Source organism: Rhynchophorus ferrugineus, unplaced genomic scaffold (assembly GCF_030347505.1).
Source record: "Rhynchophorus ferrugineus isolate W39M unplaced genomic scaffold, kcgeb_rfMv2 rfM8, whole genome shotgun sequence".
NCBI lineage: Eukaryota > Metazoa > Arthropoda > Insecta > Coleoptera > Curculionidae > Rhynchophorus > Rhynchophorus ferrugineus.
This window is the reverse complement of record NW_027472587.1, coordinates 2,667,605-2,687,060: the sequence shown is the minus strand read 5'-3', so window position 1 is coordinate 2,687,060 and position 19,456 is coordinate 2,667,605. Positions and strand designations below refer to the sequence as shown.

Below are 19,456 nucleotides of genomic sequence, written 5' to 3'. Positions count from 1 at the left end.
GTATAACTATAAAATATAAAAATGTAACTTAATAAAAACGAATTTGTAGAAATATTTTAAGGAAGGGAAAAGAGTGCCTAGTATTTTCAAACAGTTATTAACAATATCTAATTTCAATCACTATTTAGACAAAGTGATGTATACCTTAGTTTTCGCCTTCTCAATTTCATAGTCTTTCGTCAGTGTAATTTGTTTGAGTCTATGTAAAGTAGTCTATGTTCAGATCAAATAAAGGTTTCTTAGTGTCCAGTAAAAAATGCTGTTCTTTGACTTTTATCATATGGGTTATCTCACTTGACTCTTATTATTCTTGTTTATAGTCACTAAATGTTTTTGAACTTTATACATATTTTATACAACTTGAATTTTTGTATGCCCATAGTTGAATATTAAATATTGTCATAATTGAATATCATTAGTAAACTCCTATTAAAATTGAAATCTAAAGTAATTTTATTTAGAACCACCTTTATGGACATGCCCATTTCCATTGTATCTAGCACTGCGTCATGCAAAATAAATGGTTGCTTAGTAATATACTTTAATATATCCATATCTGTTCAGTTTGTGAAATTCAGTTTTTGTTTGTGAAACAACTAGTTCTTCATATCACGAATCTAGCAGAGCAACAGGTGTTATAAGTGGTAACAAATTTTCACAAATTGTCATTAGCGACGATTCATAATATATATTTTTTAATATGCTGCTTGTCGAGAAAGCCAAATATGAATCAAGATATTAATATAAATTTTGTGCTGCCGTATTCAGGAAAGGGAATTATATTACATCGTGTTGTTGCTCCGCAACATCAATAACATCAGAAATTAGTTGGGAACAAAAATAAAAAGCTATAGAAATCCTTAATATTCGCTCACCAGATTTGGATATTTTACTAATTCAGAGAATATAAGCTGTAAAAAATACGCATTGATATCGTCGTTATTTTGATAGTGTTGTCAAAGACTTGAAACCGTGAATGATAAATATGCTTAAATATATTGTCAGTAACTCAGTTTCAGGCACCTAGTTTTACCATATTGATACTCCGCGAGAAAACTGATATTCTAACACTGAATATCTTGGAATACGCATGTATAAGTATACAAAACAACATGTAGTACTTGTTTGCTGGACAACTGAGTACTGCATATGTGCTATAGTTTTGTAATTCGAGTGGGACGATCTTACGCGAAACCTATAAGTAAACAATAGCGATCTATTTGTAAGGTTTACATAAATATATTGACTAGATGTATTTAGTCGTAGAATTTATTGTTGTTAAGAAACACTGTGTAGTGTGCTAAAGTTTTATCGCGGAGTATAACATATACAGTTCAGAAATGTAATATCCTTCTTTCTATTCTCAATAAATAAAAAATATAATAATTAAAAAATATAAATATAATAAAACAGATAAAAAGGAATTTCGCGTGTCGATAAAATATTGTTTATTGAAGGGAACAAATACAGTTGAAGCAAAAACTTTGCTTGATGACTAGTTTCCAGAAACTGCTCCTGGATTGGTATGCTAAGTTTAGACGTGGTGAAATGAGCACCTAAGACGGTGAACGCAGTGGACGCCCTAAAGAGATTGTTACCGACGAAAACTCCACACCTAAATTGAAATTGAATGAAATAGCAGACAATCTAAAGATATCAACTGAACGTGTACATCATATCATTCAGGAATATTTGGGTATGAGAAAGTTCTGTGCAAGGTGGGTGCTACGCGAGCGGTATTTGAAAATGATCAAGCGTAATAAACCCGAATTTTTGCGTCGATATGCGACAATGGATGAAGCATGGCTTTATTATTTCACTCCGAAGTACAATCGACTGTTATCCGAGTGGACTGCATATGATGAACCCCCTCCAAAACGTGGGAAAACGTAACAGTCGGCTGGCAAGTTTATGGCGTCTGTATTTTGGGATGCGCATTGAATAATTTTCATTAACTGCCTTTAAAAAAGAGGAACTATCAACAACCACTATTACATAGAGTTATCGAACCGTTCGAAGGACAAAATCGCCGAAAAACTGCCGCATTTGAAGAAATAGAAAGTGCTGCTTCACCAAGACAGTACATCGTGTCACATGTTAGTGAAAAAGACGGCAAATATCCATGAATTGGGCTTTCGAATTGCTTCTTGTATTCTCCAGATCCCAGCGACTATTTCCTGTTCTCAGATCTCAAAAGAATGCCCGCTGGGAAGAAATTTTCGTCGAATGAACAGGTAATCGCCGAAAGTGAGATCTATTTTGAAGCAAAGGTCAAATCGTACTACAAAAATAGTATCGAAACGTTAGAGCGTCGCTATAATAAGTGTATCGCCTTTGAAGAGAATTATGCCGAATAAAAAAAAACTAATTTTGCCAAAAAAATGTGTTTTACTATGGTAGGCGGGGACATTTCAAATGACCTCTTATGACGTCGGCGCTGAAATCAATTCACTTTTTTTAAGTTGGCTGTCGCATGACTTAACATATATACACGAACAGGCATAATGGGACGTACAATATAATGGAACAAAATCATACGAGATAAATGATATAGTTAAGCGAAATTAATAACCATTTTAGGATAGATACCTGCCGGTTTTTGCGTGGATTTTTTTGCGGATATATATCGTCAAGGCGGCGATGTAACGTTTTAGTTTCCCGTAAACAAATTGTATGATACACCGAGCCCATTTTCCGCATAACGATTAACAACCGACGGACAAAACCCGACATAATTCATCGCAAAAACATTGCGTCAACCTTAAAATAGCCGCCTAATGACCATTCGATGTTGGAAACGAAGATGGGGCCGGGTCATTATCATAAACCCCATCGCCGGGCGGCCGTAACGGGCCGGGCCGTGACGCAAATTAATTTGGGCAAAACACTCTCCAGAAACAAAATCGATGGAATGGTGGCGCGAGGTTTAGCGAGAAAGCCTTCCAATTCAATGGAAACTGGGTCAACGTCAACGGTACGGTAACCTGATACACAGCTGCATCGCTGCAATGGGATGTGTCGGATGAAATACGCATCGAGAATCTACACTAAGGTGTGCTGTTCTCTCTTATCATTGTTGTTTTGTTATTAAATTATTTACTATTAATTTTCGTAAAATCGCAAATCACTTTGATTGCAATTTCATTCCAGAGACAAAAAAAAACATAAAGCAAAGGCTTTTTGATGAACATAAAAATAATAATTTTCCGATTTTTGCAAGAAATTTCACTAGCCATATGATTTATTCTACTGACATTAAGCTCAAAAGACCTACTAGACTTTGACAGATCGAGTACGTGTGCGAACTATTATCTGATCACACTCCAGTATTGTTAACACTAGGCCCGACAATTCTGAAAAAAAAGAAGCCTAATCTTACTAAGAAATTTACTAACTGGGACACGTTTAGACCTAGACTTAAAAGTATAGACGATTTTGAGCTGCAAACCCGAAATATAATTCAACAAATTCGGTCTGCTGTAAAAGAGACTACCCCGACATCAAGAGAGAAATCAGAATACGAGGTAAATTATGCCCTCGAAATTACGAAATTGACAAAAGAAAGAAAAAAAGATAGAAGTGTATGGCACAGAACCAGAAATGCTCTAGACAAAACAATATTTAATAGAATTAGTAATCAGACAAATTAAAAGATTAAAGAATATAAACAGAGTTGCTTCGAAAAATATGTAAGTGAATGAAGATCGGAAGCAGACAAAGATTGCTCACTATGGATAGCAACTGGAATTTAAAAGAGCAATTATTAGAGTACCGCCTATTAAAATGATCAAAATGAATGGGTTATTATTTGCAAAACATTTAGATGACGTATTCCAACTGAATGCTGTTTATTAGTCCGATATAGATGTAAATCTGATTTCTCCAGTGGAATTTGCCCCAGAAATTTACAAGCTCAATCCTAAAAAGACTCCTGCAATTGATGATATTTCAGCTGCGTTGTTAAATCAGTTATCGAAAATCAATAATCATGTTGACATGGAATGTTGTTCCGGAATGTTTGATATGTGACAATAGATGAAACATGGCTCTAATATTTCACTTCGAAGTACAATCGACTGTTATCCGAGTGCACTGCATATTATGAACCCCCTCCAAAGCGTGGGAAAACGCAACAGTCGACTAGCAAGGTTATGGCGTCTGTATTTTGGGATGCGCATTGAATAATTTTCATTAACTGCCTTGAAAAAGGAGGAACTATCAACAACCACTATTACATAGAGTTGTTGTACCGCTTGAAGGACGAAATCGCTGAAAAACTGCCGCATTTGAAGAAATAGAATGTGATGCTTCACCAAGACAATGTACCGTGTCACAAGTGAGTGAAAACGATGGCAAATATCCATGAATTGGGCTTCGAATTGCTTCTTGTATTCTCCAGATCCCAGCGACTATTTCCTGTTCTCAGATCTCAGAAGAATGCTCGCTGAGAAGAAATTTTCGTCGAATGAAGGGGTGAAAAAAGCTGAATTATTTACAAAACATTTAGACAACGTATTCCAACTGAATGATATAGAATCTACAATAGATATAAAAGCTATTTATTAGTCCGATATAGATGTAAATTTGATTTCTCCAGTGGAATTTGCGACGGAAATTCCTCAATCTTAAAAAGGCTCCTGGAATTGATGATATTTCAGCTGCATTGTTAAATGAGCTATCGAAAATCAATAATCGTGTTGACATGGAATGTTGTTCCGGAATGTTTGAGGTTTCTCGACTAATTAAGCTTAAAAAACCTAACAAACCGTCAGAACAAGTTGGATCTTGCATGCCCATTTCGCTGCTACCTACGATATCAAAATTATTTGATAAACTATGAGAAATAAATTAATAAATTGTTAATTAGTTAATTGTTTTCGTATCCTTTGATTTTTGTGTTTTATTTCTTGATCTAACTATACTTAGATAAAAAGCTTAAAAGGCAACCAAATCAGTTTTTTCTTTGATATTGCTTTCTTTAGCGAACGTGGGATCCTTGGCCCAAATAAAGAATCCAACTATGTCTTCTTCAATTTAAGATTTCTATGTCAATGTAAAAATCGTAAAAACCAATGTAAATTCATTTAAGAACAATGTTATTTTTATTGTTGTTTCTGTTTTATTAACACTTTTATTTGTATTTAATCGCCCATCATCCCACGACATGGTTTCGACACTCCTATTAAAAATCGAAAAAGATCCTATGTTTTAAATCGTGTGAAACTGTTCGCAATCAAATGTCGCAATAATTACAACCCAAAGGAATTTTCGTGTTTGTTCTCTCACTGTGTCTGTGTGTGTGTATGTGTATGTTTGAATAAAATCTCTAGTCATTGCCGTAGATGGGTTTATTTAATACAAACGAATTAATACGGCTTTAGGGGACATATCAAAAACCGTGTTAAATCTACACTTCATGGTTTTATTATAAAATTAGTGACGGTTAGGTGTATTTTGAATAGTTTATTTGGGATTGCTTTGGATTGGTGTTCAACAATCATCAGGAAATGTCTACGATTTTGATATAAACGGAAAATGTAATAAGGACATAAATACAATACTACCTTGAATGCGCGTTTTATTGTTCACTGTGTGTCTAGTTGCCGTTAATTAGTCAAATATGGTGAGTTATCTATTGACTCATTTTTCATAGAGCTATTTACACTGCATTTATTTTATTCGAGTGGGCATTTATATTATTTATAACTTAGTATAACAATTTTATATAATTTAGTATTACTCACCCAATTTAATGTTTTATATCAAAGAAAATAACTAGGCCGACTAACACGGCTGTTGACATTGCAATTATATAGTATGTTAGATTAACTAGATTAAAATATCAGTAACATTTTGTCAAGGATGATTGAAACAAATATTCATATCTTAAGAGAAAAAGTTTATTTAATTTCATATTTTATTTAATCAATATTCACATGGTCGACAGGATGATAGCCGTGAATGTAGGTACCAAACCTTACACATTGTCAATTGCTCCGTTCAACTTTCGTTCATAAATCGACTTATAACCATATATTTCCACTACAGAATTAATAGCAGCATAGAAATGTTTTCAATGATCTTGATCCATGTATTTTTTCACAGATGTTGATGTAGTGTCATCCACTCAAAAGGTCGATTTTACCACAGAAGAATGTGAGGTATTCGTTCGCCTTTCATTCGACAGTCATGTTCAAACCACTGTAAAAACCAATTTCAATGTAGTCTCGGGAAGAAACTGTGGAATTTGCCTTAAGCATCGTTTTTAAAAGATCTGAAGTTTACAGATGTCAGACTATAATAGCATCCATGTTTTGGAACCACATGGCTCTATTGGTTAGAGAAGCTTTCCAATGAGGCCGATCTTTGATTGAAACTTTTTCTCTCCTCCATATCATATAGATCACCTTAGAGAAGCTCCTGCAGCTTGACTGATTCGGCTTATTACTTCAGCGGTAGATGCCACTTTCCACTATTACTGATCCCAAGTATATGAACTTCCGCACTTGCTTTGACTGTATCCTGTTGAGATTTACACTAGCAGCCGGTCTGTCAGTTGTCAATGCTTTGGTCTTTATTCATTCATTTTCAAGTCGCATATATTTGGAGTATGAACTGTATCATGAAGAATGTTATTATCAGCAAATATCGATCGGTCAAGGAATTTGTGGTATCCAGGAGTTGTAAGTATCCAATTGTATATTGAAAAGCACTGAAGATATGACATTTTCTTGCCGAATACCGCTCGGATCTCAGTTGTTGATCTCGGATGTTCAGCTTCTGAAGCTACCCTAATTTGAAGTCCCATTTGTAGAATCTTAAAATTTTTCTTTCAACACCTTTTTCTCAAATGATAGGCCGGCTTTTATAATGCTTATTTCTCTGCGATTTGGATTCCTGTAAAGTTGGAAACTTTCGTGTTCCGGCTTAGGTACTATTATTTATTTGGATCTAGGTTTCTTCGTCTATTTTGTATAATCTAGGGAGAACTTTGACTGGACACTGTTTGATGGGTTCCTCAAGAATGCAGGAGGTTTTATGGATTCTTAGGAGTGTCTTAAGATCACATTGGTATCACCACTGAAACGATTGTATTATTACTTAGATTGATATGTAACAAAGGTTATTCATTATATATAAGTTGTAAAATGTGAAAGTATTTAGAAACCAAAAACTATTAACCTGTTGAAAAAAGTGGCCGGATAGTCAGGGCCAAAGCCAAGCATTACATCACATCTCTCTCCCAAAGAAATGACCACAGGGATGTACGTGGTCGTTATTCCGTTTAGAAAGCTTATAGTTGTTATTGTCGATTGAACCTTAATCCTCCGGTTTACCTTTGAAGATCTTCGAAATAGCACTGTTCCTACCCAAATTTCCACGTTTCAAATTTCCTACTCTAGGGACTGGTTTCCCAAATTGTGATGAATAGTCTACGATTAAGAACTAGGGTACAATCCACATTTAGTGGCTGTTCCCCCTGAATTACAAGATTCGTGTTAATTCACAGCAACTTCAATCTACCTTTGGTGGCCTTACACCTTGCACTGTGATGTATATGCTGGGAATTCACAGACTATAGGTGTTTTATACTAAGGACGGGTGAGCACCTTCAATCCACATTTCGTGACCTTACAGCTTCAACTGCGGTACCTTTGCCCGAATTTAATTTATCTACATCAAGAAAAGGTTTAAATAATTGCGGGATGATTACCAATTCAACGTGAACTTCTCTTCTTTTCTTGATAATTAATTTGATTCCGGTTGATTGAATTAATTCAAAATAGAACAGCCTTATGATATCCTCGAATCCTACTGACTGCGCCAGCTATAAAATGTGGAAGCGTTTACTTTTAATGAAAGGTATATATTTAAAAAAATTGTTTTATCTCACGGAAAGAAGAGACTCGTTGAACGGCGACAATGAGGTTTTATTCAATTAGAAAACAAATGACTAAAATTGTGACTGTGTAAAATGTGTAAAAATGTATAAAATTGTGAAAATAACTGTAATTGTGGTAGTTAGATTGATCAAACCGAATAATTCTTAGTTTAGCCCAATTTCTGAATGAAACGTTTTTTTTAGTAGGACTGAAGTCGCAAAATGATATATCTGCAGCTGACAGTAGTTTTTATAGAGCTCTTAAATATTCTCGTAGTTAAACTTGCAAGAGTAAGGAACGAACGACTCGCCAAATTACGGAAAATGGTTTTATGCCGACGCTGTAATTTAGATTATAAATAAAACATAAGATACATTTTTGGAGTTTATGCCCAGGCCACACGGCCCTATGTTAATTCTATAGCGGGATTAGCATAAAACCGGGACGGCCTTTATATATATATTAATATAACACACACGACATTATTCGTATGACGAATTTATCAACTACTAATTTTCATATGTGGAGGAATTATAGGAAAAACAACGTTCGTGTTAAACGACACATTTATATATAAGGAGTGTAAATTATGTTGATGTTGATGATTTTTTTGTTATATGTCTGAGGTTTTATTGTAGCATATTATGCACATAGAGATTTTTCTAATTGGACAATATTCTTCTTTGTCAAATTCGTATTCTCCAATAGCGTTGGATTGTTAATGGCATAAAAATCCACAAGACTTTGAGGTTATCCGTATTTCTATTTGTATAATGACAATTTTACTTTCAATACCGTTTCTCCTTATTCTTATCTAAAACATCCAAAGCGATAGTCGCGTATTCGATCAACCAATCTGAAACTAAATATGCATATTGGTCATAGTAACTGTATTTCTATTTCAAAAATTTTCGCAAAATAGATTTGTTTATAAATTTCATCAGACAGTGGTTTGTATTAAAATCAGTTTAAAGGAAAAAAATAAAAAATAATAAAGAAGTTTGCCTAGTTCAAAATGTCCATACATGAGCTTTACATTAGGAATAAGGTTGAAGAGAGTATACGGGCTTCGTAAACACTCAAGTTCATCTACATATAACAGTGAAAATAATCGAAATATTTCAGACTAAACTCTTGAGGAATGCTGTCATTGCGTCTTGTGACAAGATACATTGAGTTTTATTGCTAAATGAAGAGTGTTCATTGAATATTCTAGAACAGAGCAGCTCTTTGACAACACCAATACAGCTCAAAATCCTTTTATTAGATAATTAAGAAACATTTACACTATATTTTTAATATATTTTTCTACAGTTATTAAAAACATTAACTACATGAGTTTTTTGTAAATGTATCGATATAATAAAAACGGTATTCCGGGTTATCTCTCCGACATGCTGAACAAATATTTTCCACAAGCCCAACTTTTAATGGTATATTCAATGATTTCCCAAGTTTTGGTGACTCCAAACTGTGATGCTTTATGGCTAGGTCTATGGCTATCTCATTCAGTCCAACTTTTATGGCCTTGCAGCTTCAACTACGATACTGTTGCTTTTATTAATTTAACTATTGCGTTTGTTATTTGTTTTCCTACTTTGTTAAAATAACCTTTAATCATACGATCAACCAATCTGAAACTAAATATGGATATTGGTCATGGTAACTGTATTTCTATTTCAAAAATTTTCGCAAAATAGATTTGTTTATAAATTTCATCAGACAGTGGTCTGTATTAAAATCAGTTTAAAGGAAAAAAATAAAAAGTAATAAAAAAGTTTGCCTAGTTCAAAATGTCCATACATGAGCTTCACATTAGGAATAAGGTTGAAGAGAGTATACGGGCTTCGTAAACACTCAAGTTCATCTACATATAACAGTGATAATAATCGAAATATTTCAGATTAAACTCATGAGGAATGCTGTCATTGCGTCTTGTGACAAGATACATTGAGTTTTATTGCTAAATGAAGAGTGTTCATTGAATACTCTAGAACAGAGCAGCTCTTTGACAACACCAATACAGCTCAAAATCCTTTTATTAGATAATTAAGAAACATTTACACTATATTTTTAATATATTTTTCTACAGTTATTAAAAACATTAACTACATGAGTTTTTTGTAAATGTATCGATATAATAAAAACGGTATTCTCGGTTATCTTTTTGACATGCTGAACAAATATTTTCCACATGCCCAACTTTTTATGGTATATTCAATGATTTCCCAAGTTTTGGTGACTCCAAACTGTGATGCTTTATGGCTAGGTCTATGGCTATCTCCTTCAGTCCAACTTTTATGGCCTTGCAGCTTCAACTACGATACTGTTGCTTTTATTAATTTAACTATTGCGTTTGTTATTTGTTTTCCTAATTTGTTAAAATAACTTTTAATCATACGATCAACCAATCTGAAACTAAATATACATATTGGTCATGGTAACTGTATTTCTATTTCAAAAATTTTCGCAAAATAGATTTGTTTATAAATTTCATCAGACAGTGGTCTGTATTAAAATCAGTTTAAAGGAAAAAAATAAAAAGTAATAAAAAAGTTTGCCTAGTTCAAAATGTCCATACATGAGCTTCACATTAGGAATAAGGTTGAAGAGAGTATACGGGCTTCGTAAACACTCAAGTTCATCTACATATAACAGTGATAATAATCGAAAGGTTTCAGATTAAACTCTTGAGGAATGCTGTCATTGCGTCTTGTGACAAGGTACATTGAGTTTTATTGCTAAAGGAAGAGTGTTCATTGAATACTCTAGAACACAGCAGCTCTTTGACAACACCAATACAGCTCAAAATCCTTTTATTAGATAATTAAGAAACAGTTACACTATATTTTTAATGTATTAATATTAACATTAACCACATGAGTTTTTGTTCTATTAAAAATAAGTAATATGGTAAACTAAAATATAAAAAATAATTTCAATTTATGGTATATTCAATAAACCCATCGAGAACTAAAGAATTATCGCATGGTCTATAAATCAGGTCACATCGCGTAATAGGAAGTCGATTAATAGATATTGTCGAACTATTTTGTTGCTAAATTCGTTGACAGCCAGCATAAAACGTCACCTACCTTGCCGACGTGGGCGTTCCAAGGTCGGAATATATTCTTTCACGACGAAGCAGTCAATGTAATCACGCCGTCCGTACAAGTGGATCTGTGAGACGTATTTATTTATAAACAACCTTGACTCGATACTTCATAGTCCTAGAATATTGTGGCATCGGAAAAGGTTGAAGCGTAGTAGTAATGTTTTTGGTTGGGCATGTAAAAGTTGGAATGCTATTATCGTGGTTAATAGATGGTGTTTTTTAAGTCGGTTTTTGTCTTGACGCTAACTGGATCATTAATACGTAATCTAGAACCTTGTATTTGTTTTTCTTTTAACGATTTGCTCAGTATATATCACTTTTCTGATTTAACCTAATTTTTGGAAAGCTTTTGCTAAGAAATGTCTTCCATTCAACTTAAATATTTTTTTAAATGAAATTTGATTTAAGTGAGTTACTATTATAATATTATTATTATATTTCTAGTTTGGAATTGCAATACTGCACAAATTTTTTAAAGTAATTGTTTTTTAGGGTGTGTCAAAAATTCTCTGTTAAAAATACGTTTATATTCGATTCATTGATTTGACTGTCCATAGTCAAAAGCACTATATATTTTTTCATATTAGTATTTTATTAAATTTTTACATGTTTCATATTTATATACAATTAAGTTGAAAAATGATGTGTGTTGAAGATAATAGTATTTAAGAGTCTTCACGCCTTACTCTCACCGCTCTGCACTTCGAAATGTTTTTTCATAAAGATTTTTTTAAAAGAGTTTGATAAAAATCATAATGTTTGATCATGTATATAGAAGTTGTAAAAAGTGTAAGGTTTAAAATAAAACTTTTATTATGCTTGAAAACTATTTTATTTTAACATAATATAACAACCGACACTGCGGACGCAGTGCCATTATAATATAAAGGAATGTGTTAATTCTAATATTTTCACTATATCTCACAGATAGACATAAGCACATATTTCTTTCTGAACAATGAGATCCGTATAAGTCGCACTATATAAGACGTCTCGTCTCTAAGTTATACGTTTGCCAGTTTGCTTTTGATAGTCTTCTGAAATGTACTTTCTATCCAAATTTCCTGGTATACCCTGTATAAAATGGTTTACCAATATTTAGTTCTAATTCCAGTAGTTCATTCCTAGTGATATTTTAGCATCTTCAATCAATCTTTGGTGACCTTACAGCTTGAACTCCGCTAAAATATGTCTAGAAATTCTACGAATAATTTTGGAACGATTGAAAATCTATCGTCTTCTCTCCATACTATGTATATATATTATATAGCGCGACTAGATATAATGTTTTTCACATTTTAATGAAATATAAATTAAATTTTACCAAAAATAAATAGCGAGCCCTAACACTTTATTCGGCGCTGTGCATAATTAAACTGTTCATTGATTTATTTATATCGAAAATAAATAATAAAGTCAATTAGTGTATTATAATAATTATGCCGGCGTATACATTTGAAAATTATAAACATATTTCAAAACTTGTCAAGTTATTTTTGGTCAATACCAGTCGTTTGTATATGCATGAGCTTATAAATATTTAATTCAAATAAACCGCGTTAGCGTCCCATCTACAGCACTGTTAAAACACGTAGAAAATTATATTTTTACTAAAAAAATAAGAATCGTGACTGTATTTACCAACGAGTTAAAACACTCGAAACGAGCTTAACGAGTTTGTTTTTTTTTGTATGAATTAATTATTGAGGATAACTTTGGTCCCATACGCCAAAAGCTGTTTTTTTGCTAGTAGTGATGATTTATGTTCATCAATAGCTATTTGTCATCGTAATGGATACATTAATACACATAATTAATTTAAATAAACGTCTTTATTGTAGACGATGATACTTTTAAAATATATTTTAAGCCTTCAGTTTTCTACTTTATTTATTATACAAGATGTTTTGAAAGATAACTGTGACTGTGTGAACGAGTCCTAGTGATTGATTCTCAAATCACAAGTGCTAAATTGCTTCAAATCTATACAGGAATGGTACTTTGCACACATATTGCAAGAACTAAAGTCCTAGGATGTCACTCAAAGACTTGATCTCGCAAACCCAGCCAATAAGCAATTTTCGTGTTGTTTTTCGTTGTACTATTACAGTACAACGAATTTGAAACATAACCATCAGAAACTTCTTTATTCTACTAATGCGCAAGGAATTATAGGCTTTACTTTTTTAGACATTTTACATAAGACAGATTTTTAAACATAAGTTTTTGAATTAAATTCACGCATATGGACGGTATTATTTTTAATAAGAAATACATTTCCCAAATTTGTATTTACTATTTTCCAAAAGTAACTCTACTCGGCATAACCTTATTTTTGAGACATCAGGAGATTATTCCCTATTAAAACATTTTTCAGAGCGGAAAACATCTTGTTCAAACTAAAACAGAAAAATTTAGCTACTTTTTTTCTATTAATTTGCTATATATTATTATTTCACACTGTTCAAAGAAAATGTGCATTGTTTTCCATAGGTCTACATAAAAGTGTGATAATGTGGAGATTAATTGATCATCAGAATTGATCTGAACTACTATCTAATCTAGCAATCAGATATTTAGCAAATATGATATATTTTTCATTAACCCAATAATCTGATTTTAACTGGCTTTTTATGGCATTAAATATAACGCTATCTTAATAATATACCCTTCTTTTAACATGACCGAATTTCTCCATTTATACAGTAACATTTAATATAAAAAAGTGTGTAAAATTGTTCCGTAAAACTTATTTCCTATTCGAACATTATTTTGTAAACAATACAATAAAGTTTAATGAAATTTTACTAACATTTGATATAATATTTCCAAAACACTTACACACTTTTATTATCTAAACATTCTGGCACACTATTTCACAGTGAAAATGTCCTAAAAATCTCCAGATATGATCAACTATGATCACTAGTGGAAATTTTGCTACTATTCTTGACCGACAAATCCTATTAATGAATTTATTGCTGTTCTCCACTTTTGGTTGACATATTATACATTTACTAGCCTGGAAAACGAATGGATTGTCATAATTTTCAGCTGAAAGAAGTCTTCAGTCAATACATCATTATTTTTACAAAATAATAATGTATTTACCTATACTCTTATATAAAAATGCGTTCTCTTTTCCGTGTTTGTTCCACCCTTCCACCTTCAGAAAAGTAGTAACTAAGACCGTTAGGGTGTCGTTGATCATTTTATATCTTGCTTATTTGATCCAGGTTAAATCTTATTAGCAAATTTAATCTTTTAGAACTATTATTCTGCACTATTCTTGTATCCAGGCAAACTTCTGTCTAATTTCACATTCTTAGATTTTAACTCTCGACAAATTCTAGCTATATCTCACCTGTAAAATAAAAATTAAATCATTACTAACATATATCATGATTAAAATAAATGTCTAATTATTACCAGTTAACTACTACAGTTTTGCTACTAATCATAATGGTGAAACCACATTAGTGGACTATTTCCAACACAACAAGAATAATTTCCTCCTATGCTTCCTGGAAAAAATCTGTGTTGTTCATTTTATACCTCCGGCTCTCTGCTCATCAATCGGTATCATTTAAATTGCATGATCACGAACAGCTAAGCTACTCAATTTAGACCTATTAAGGTTACTACCCTCCAAAGTTACTCCGTAATACTAATGCCATTATTGAGTACTAAATAATCGCCCTCTTTATATACAGCAGTTATTGATTTATTTATTAAAAACACCTTGTTCATTTGTGTTTGTTAAATGAATGCACAAAGTATATCTTATTCAAACATATTATGTATTGGTTTTATATTTTTATGGCGTTTCAAGGCCTCGTCAAATGAGTCATGCGCTTTTAATAGTTCAGATCGTTTATTCGAAACCATAAAATTTTATCGATGATATATTATTACTATTCATTTCCCTTCGCTTCTCCACACGGTTTCGACATCGACACAACTATTTTTTTAAGACAATATTAATTTATATTTTTTTCAGGTATCAATTTTACCAGATTGTAAGGATCTATACAAATATTTTAAACTTAGGTTTGTATCTAATGCAATATTTTATTAAATTTCGTTCATTATGGTTTCAAAACCAACTAAAACATCGTTTCCTGTCGGGGATTGATTTCTGTGTATGTTATTATAATTTTTATTAAACACGATATTCATTAACTTTTAGATTATTGTTAATAATTGTTTACATTCCGTGTTTCTTCTTAAGATAGTTAAGTATTGTGTCGAGTTTATTATTGGTCATTAAAAGTACGTGATGTAACTACTGATGCTACCGAGTGCTGTTTTTGTAATGAAAAACTAGATCAAACGCTCTTGGAGAAAAATTCAAATGGGTTATTTATTTCATCCCTTCCAAATTAACTCTAACTTTTTCTGTAAACAATGCATTATGCCAACATTTTCTTAAATCTTCAAAACAGTGTCTGATTTTTTTTCGAATAACTTTTACAACATTCTACAATTTGATTATGATGTTTCTTATCTACTCAAGACTATATCTTGAGTATGTGGAATAGCCAAAAGTCTGAAGGTGGTTAAGTTCGGCTACATTCAAATAGGAAATGACGAAGAAACAGCTGTATGAGAAGGCACATTATCACGATAATGTCGTTATTATTAGATATTTATTTATTTTAGTAGTAAATTTTTTATTTTAATAGTACTATTAGATACTTGCATGCTATTCTATTTTTTCGCTTTAGAAAGGCTTTTATTGAGAAAAATTGGTACAATATATGTTAATCGCAATTTTTCCATCATTTTTTACTACTTTTTTCTATTTTTCTGACAACATGGAAACACCATGTTGGAAGAACAATGTTGGTTTAGCAGTGATTTAATTATCGGTCTATTTTACAATTTCTTCAGTATTTCGAAACCGTATGCCAACCAAGACATGCTACTTGGTCTGGTGAGTAAGTTGGGTGTGGCAGAACTTCCCATTCGACCTACAACGGTATATATTTTACAACTCTTGACACTTCACAATACTAAATAGGCAAGACTGTTACTTGTGACTTATGCTTATTTTTTGCAACTAAACGTTTTTCAATTTGCTTAATTGACGTCGGTGTCGATATGGATGACTCTTGGACTAACCCGTGCCTTTTTGTGTTTGGGATTATCGTAGTAGATCCAATTTTCATTTTCAGTTACAATACACCACAAACAATCATCTTATTGCCCTACAGACAATAAAGCCGCATTGTTGAAATTGTTCGAAATGACATTTTCAGTCCGTTCGTATGGTAGCATCTCCATTTTCCATCCTTTTGGGTCTTTCCAATTACATGTAAATGTCTGGAAAATGTTGATGCCCCTATTTTTAAGCGTTTGAGCTGTTGTTTCGTCCAAAATTCATTGTCTTGCAAAACCAACAAATGGGATATAACGGTGAAGCATCACAATAAGTTTATTGTGGTCTTGGGTAATAAATTTATTGAAATCAAGCAGCAAAAGTAATGAATGTCGAGAAAGTAATTTTGAGCTTTCCGTAAATATAATCTGTATACATGGAACAACTCAATGATACTAAATGAAAACTTGATATTTTGTCTAAGCAAATGTCGAAACCGTCGACCAACAGTCAGTTGTTTCAAAATATCAAAATATAAGCAAGCAAATAATATATCGCGTTGAACACAATTGTTTCTATACGCGATAATTATCATCGCTAATTTGTGTTACTGGTGAATTATTATGCTTGAGTACTTTAATTATTCTTTTTCTGATGTTAGTTTTGGCATGTTGTTTAGATATTTAGTTTTAGATGGCATTGGATAATTGCCCTTAAATAAAGATACATTTGCAACAATTTTTTTAGTTGAAGACTTCTATCTATAATATGACAACTGATATACTAAAGTGATAACTCCTTTTTAACAGACGCTGTACCGTCCGATTATCGATTCCTCACGATCAAGAAACAAATTGAAACTATTAAATGAATTGAATGTTTCTCATCTGCCAACATGTGTTTGTATATTTACCACGTATGAGTCTACTATTCAAATATTTCAACATAAAATGGCGATACCTTGGCTATTATCCATAACAGCGTAAATTTGTATTGTCGGGTTCGTTTTTTAAAAAGCTCCCAACGTCACAACAGATGCGTAACTGCTTCCACCTACAGGAAAATAGTTTGAGCGCTCAACATAAATAAGATTTTAAAATAAACAAGGTCATGAAGGTGTACACTAGCATTTTGTATCTAATTTGTTTAATGTTTTTGCGTAATTTATCATAATCTACTCTGAAAAGGACGACATTGAAAATTTATAACGAAGTAAAATGGAAAAATGCTGTAGGTGTTTCTTTTCATTGTATTTTTTAACGCAGCGATGTACTCTAAGGTCTCAAAATTAATCAGGGCCTCATTTGGGGAATGACATTATCATATCCTCCCTCATTTCTCTGGTTTCATTTTTCTCAATTAACTCGAATCAACTGGTATACATTTATCATCTGGTTTAATTAGTTTTTCTTTATATTTTTCACAATATATAATGTAATTAAAATACTTTGGTTTCGTATACGTATTTTTGTACCTTTTATTGAGGGGTAATAGAAGCGCAATGATCTGTGCTACAATATCAGCTTCGGCTATTCTTCAGTAAGAGGCAGCTGCACAGACATAAACTTTTTTTTAGTTGGTTGCCCATATTCTTGGAATTTTAAGAGTCGAGAGAGATTTACGATAAGAGTGATAGAATCGAATTATATAAACTAATATCTGACCGTAAAACTATAAACTATCTTGTAGTTTATCTGTTATTGGTTTTTATTTCTAGTTTATTTTTTACCAATAACAGAACGTGTTATCTTTCCGGTAGTACTTAGGTCTTTCCAGATGTATACCGCACACATCGATATATCGTTTTACTAATAATGTAATTGTTTTAATTAACATATATTTGTTAATATCATATTAGAATACAATAAATATATACTATGATTGCAAATTATTTGGACTTTGATATCAGGATATAATTGTTATAACACAACGTCAATGGAAGTCATTCCAATTAAAGCAGAAAGAACTCAGTTATTATTCAGAGATATTATGCACCAATAACAATTCTTTCTTGTAGCCCAATATCCTGACTAAAAAGTTTTATGTTGATGATGCATGTTTTTCATTAATAAGGTTTAAAATGATATTGTTTGAAAAATAAGTATATATTTGTTGATGTTCAGTTTGTTTCGATATGTACATTTGAATAGCTTATATGTAAATATAAATAGGGGTCAGTAGGTAACCAACCATAACCAATTAATCCAGTCATTTTGAGTTTGTTAATTACTCTCTTCACAGCTAACATAGTTAAAACAATATTCCGGCCATAGTTTGTACAAAATGTTCTGCCTGTGGCCGGCAAACTTTATTGCATAAATGACGCCATATTAAAATCTGCATAAATAACCTTATTCATCACCATTATCATACCATCTTTGGGATAGTCTTTAGTAGAAATTTAATAATATACAACAAAAACTTTCAAAAATTAACAAGCACTAAGAAACAATATTTATTTCAAATATGCTTATATCAATGCGATATAACATAAATTTTATTATATTGTTTATTTTATTTTATAGCTAAAAAAAATTTAATTCTTGAAAATTAATATAATTTAAATATATTTTATATGATGTAAACGTAAGAAAACTATGCAATTCAAAATGATTCATGTGTTTTATTTATTACATAAATTTTTTGATTACGTACATTTAGATGACTACTTTTAATTTCTAACTAATTGATTGCATAATATGCTTTTTACATAGCTTGTAGAGTTTATTGTCTCAATAAAGGAAAATTTATTTTAAAAATGCTACCATCATGGTAGCAATACGTTTATTTAAAATTACAGACATAAATTTGAACTAATGTTTTGTGTAATTTGCTATAAACGGGACAAGGCAGTATATAACCAAATAAAAATGTGAAATGGAAGATTGTCAGCGACATTTTTTCTTCATATTACTCTTTAAATGTGCTTATATTAAATATAATCAAAATGTCAGGACGTGATACATTATGTATAAAATATACCGTTATACAATTTTGTCGTCATTATACAGTTAATATTAAATTTTTTTTGAACTGAATAACTCTTCTTGATCCTTCTTGATACTCAATTAAAATGGTATATTCTGGAGTTGACAGTAAAATATTTCCATATACGTTTCGTATGTAATTCTCTAGTTTTTACTTGGTCATTAGATATATTAGGTTTTGTTGGTGAAAATGCGAAGTATAAATTGAAATGTTTTCACATTTCTCAACATAAAAGAACAGTTTTCCATTTAGAATTATTGAGTAATTCAGTATGTAGTCTAATCCCGTTAGACTTATTTAATATAAGAATTTAATTATTAAAAGTAATTTTGATGAATGATGAATAGAAATAAAATAAACTATTTCCAG

General features: G+C 31.7%; 1 protein-coding gene across 3 annotated transcripts in view; it reads left to right on the top strand.

Moving 5' to 3' along the window:
• The window catches only part of pasilla (RNA-binding protein Nova-1-like protein passilla), a 289,380-nt gene that overhangs the window by 158,525 nt on the left and 111,399 nt on the right, over nt 1–19,456 (top strand). The gene's annotated exons all lie outside the window — the stretch shown is intronic.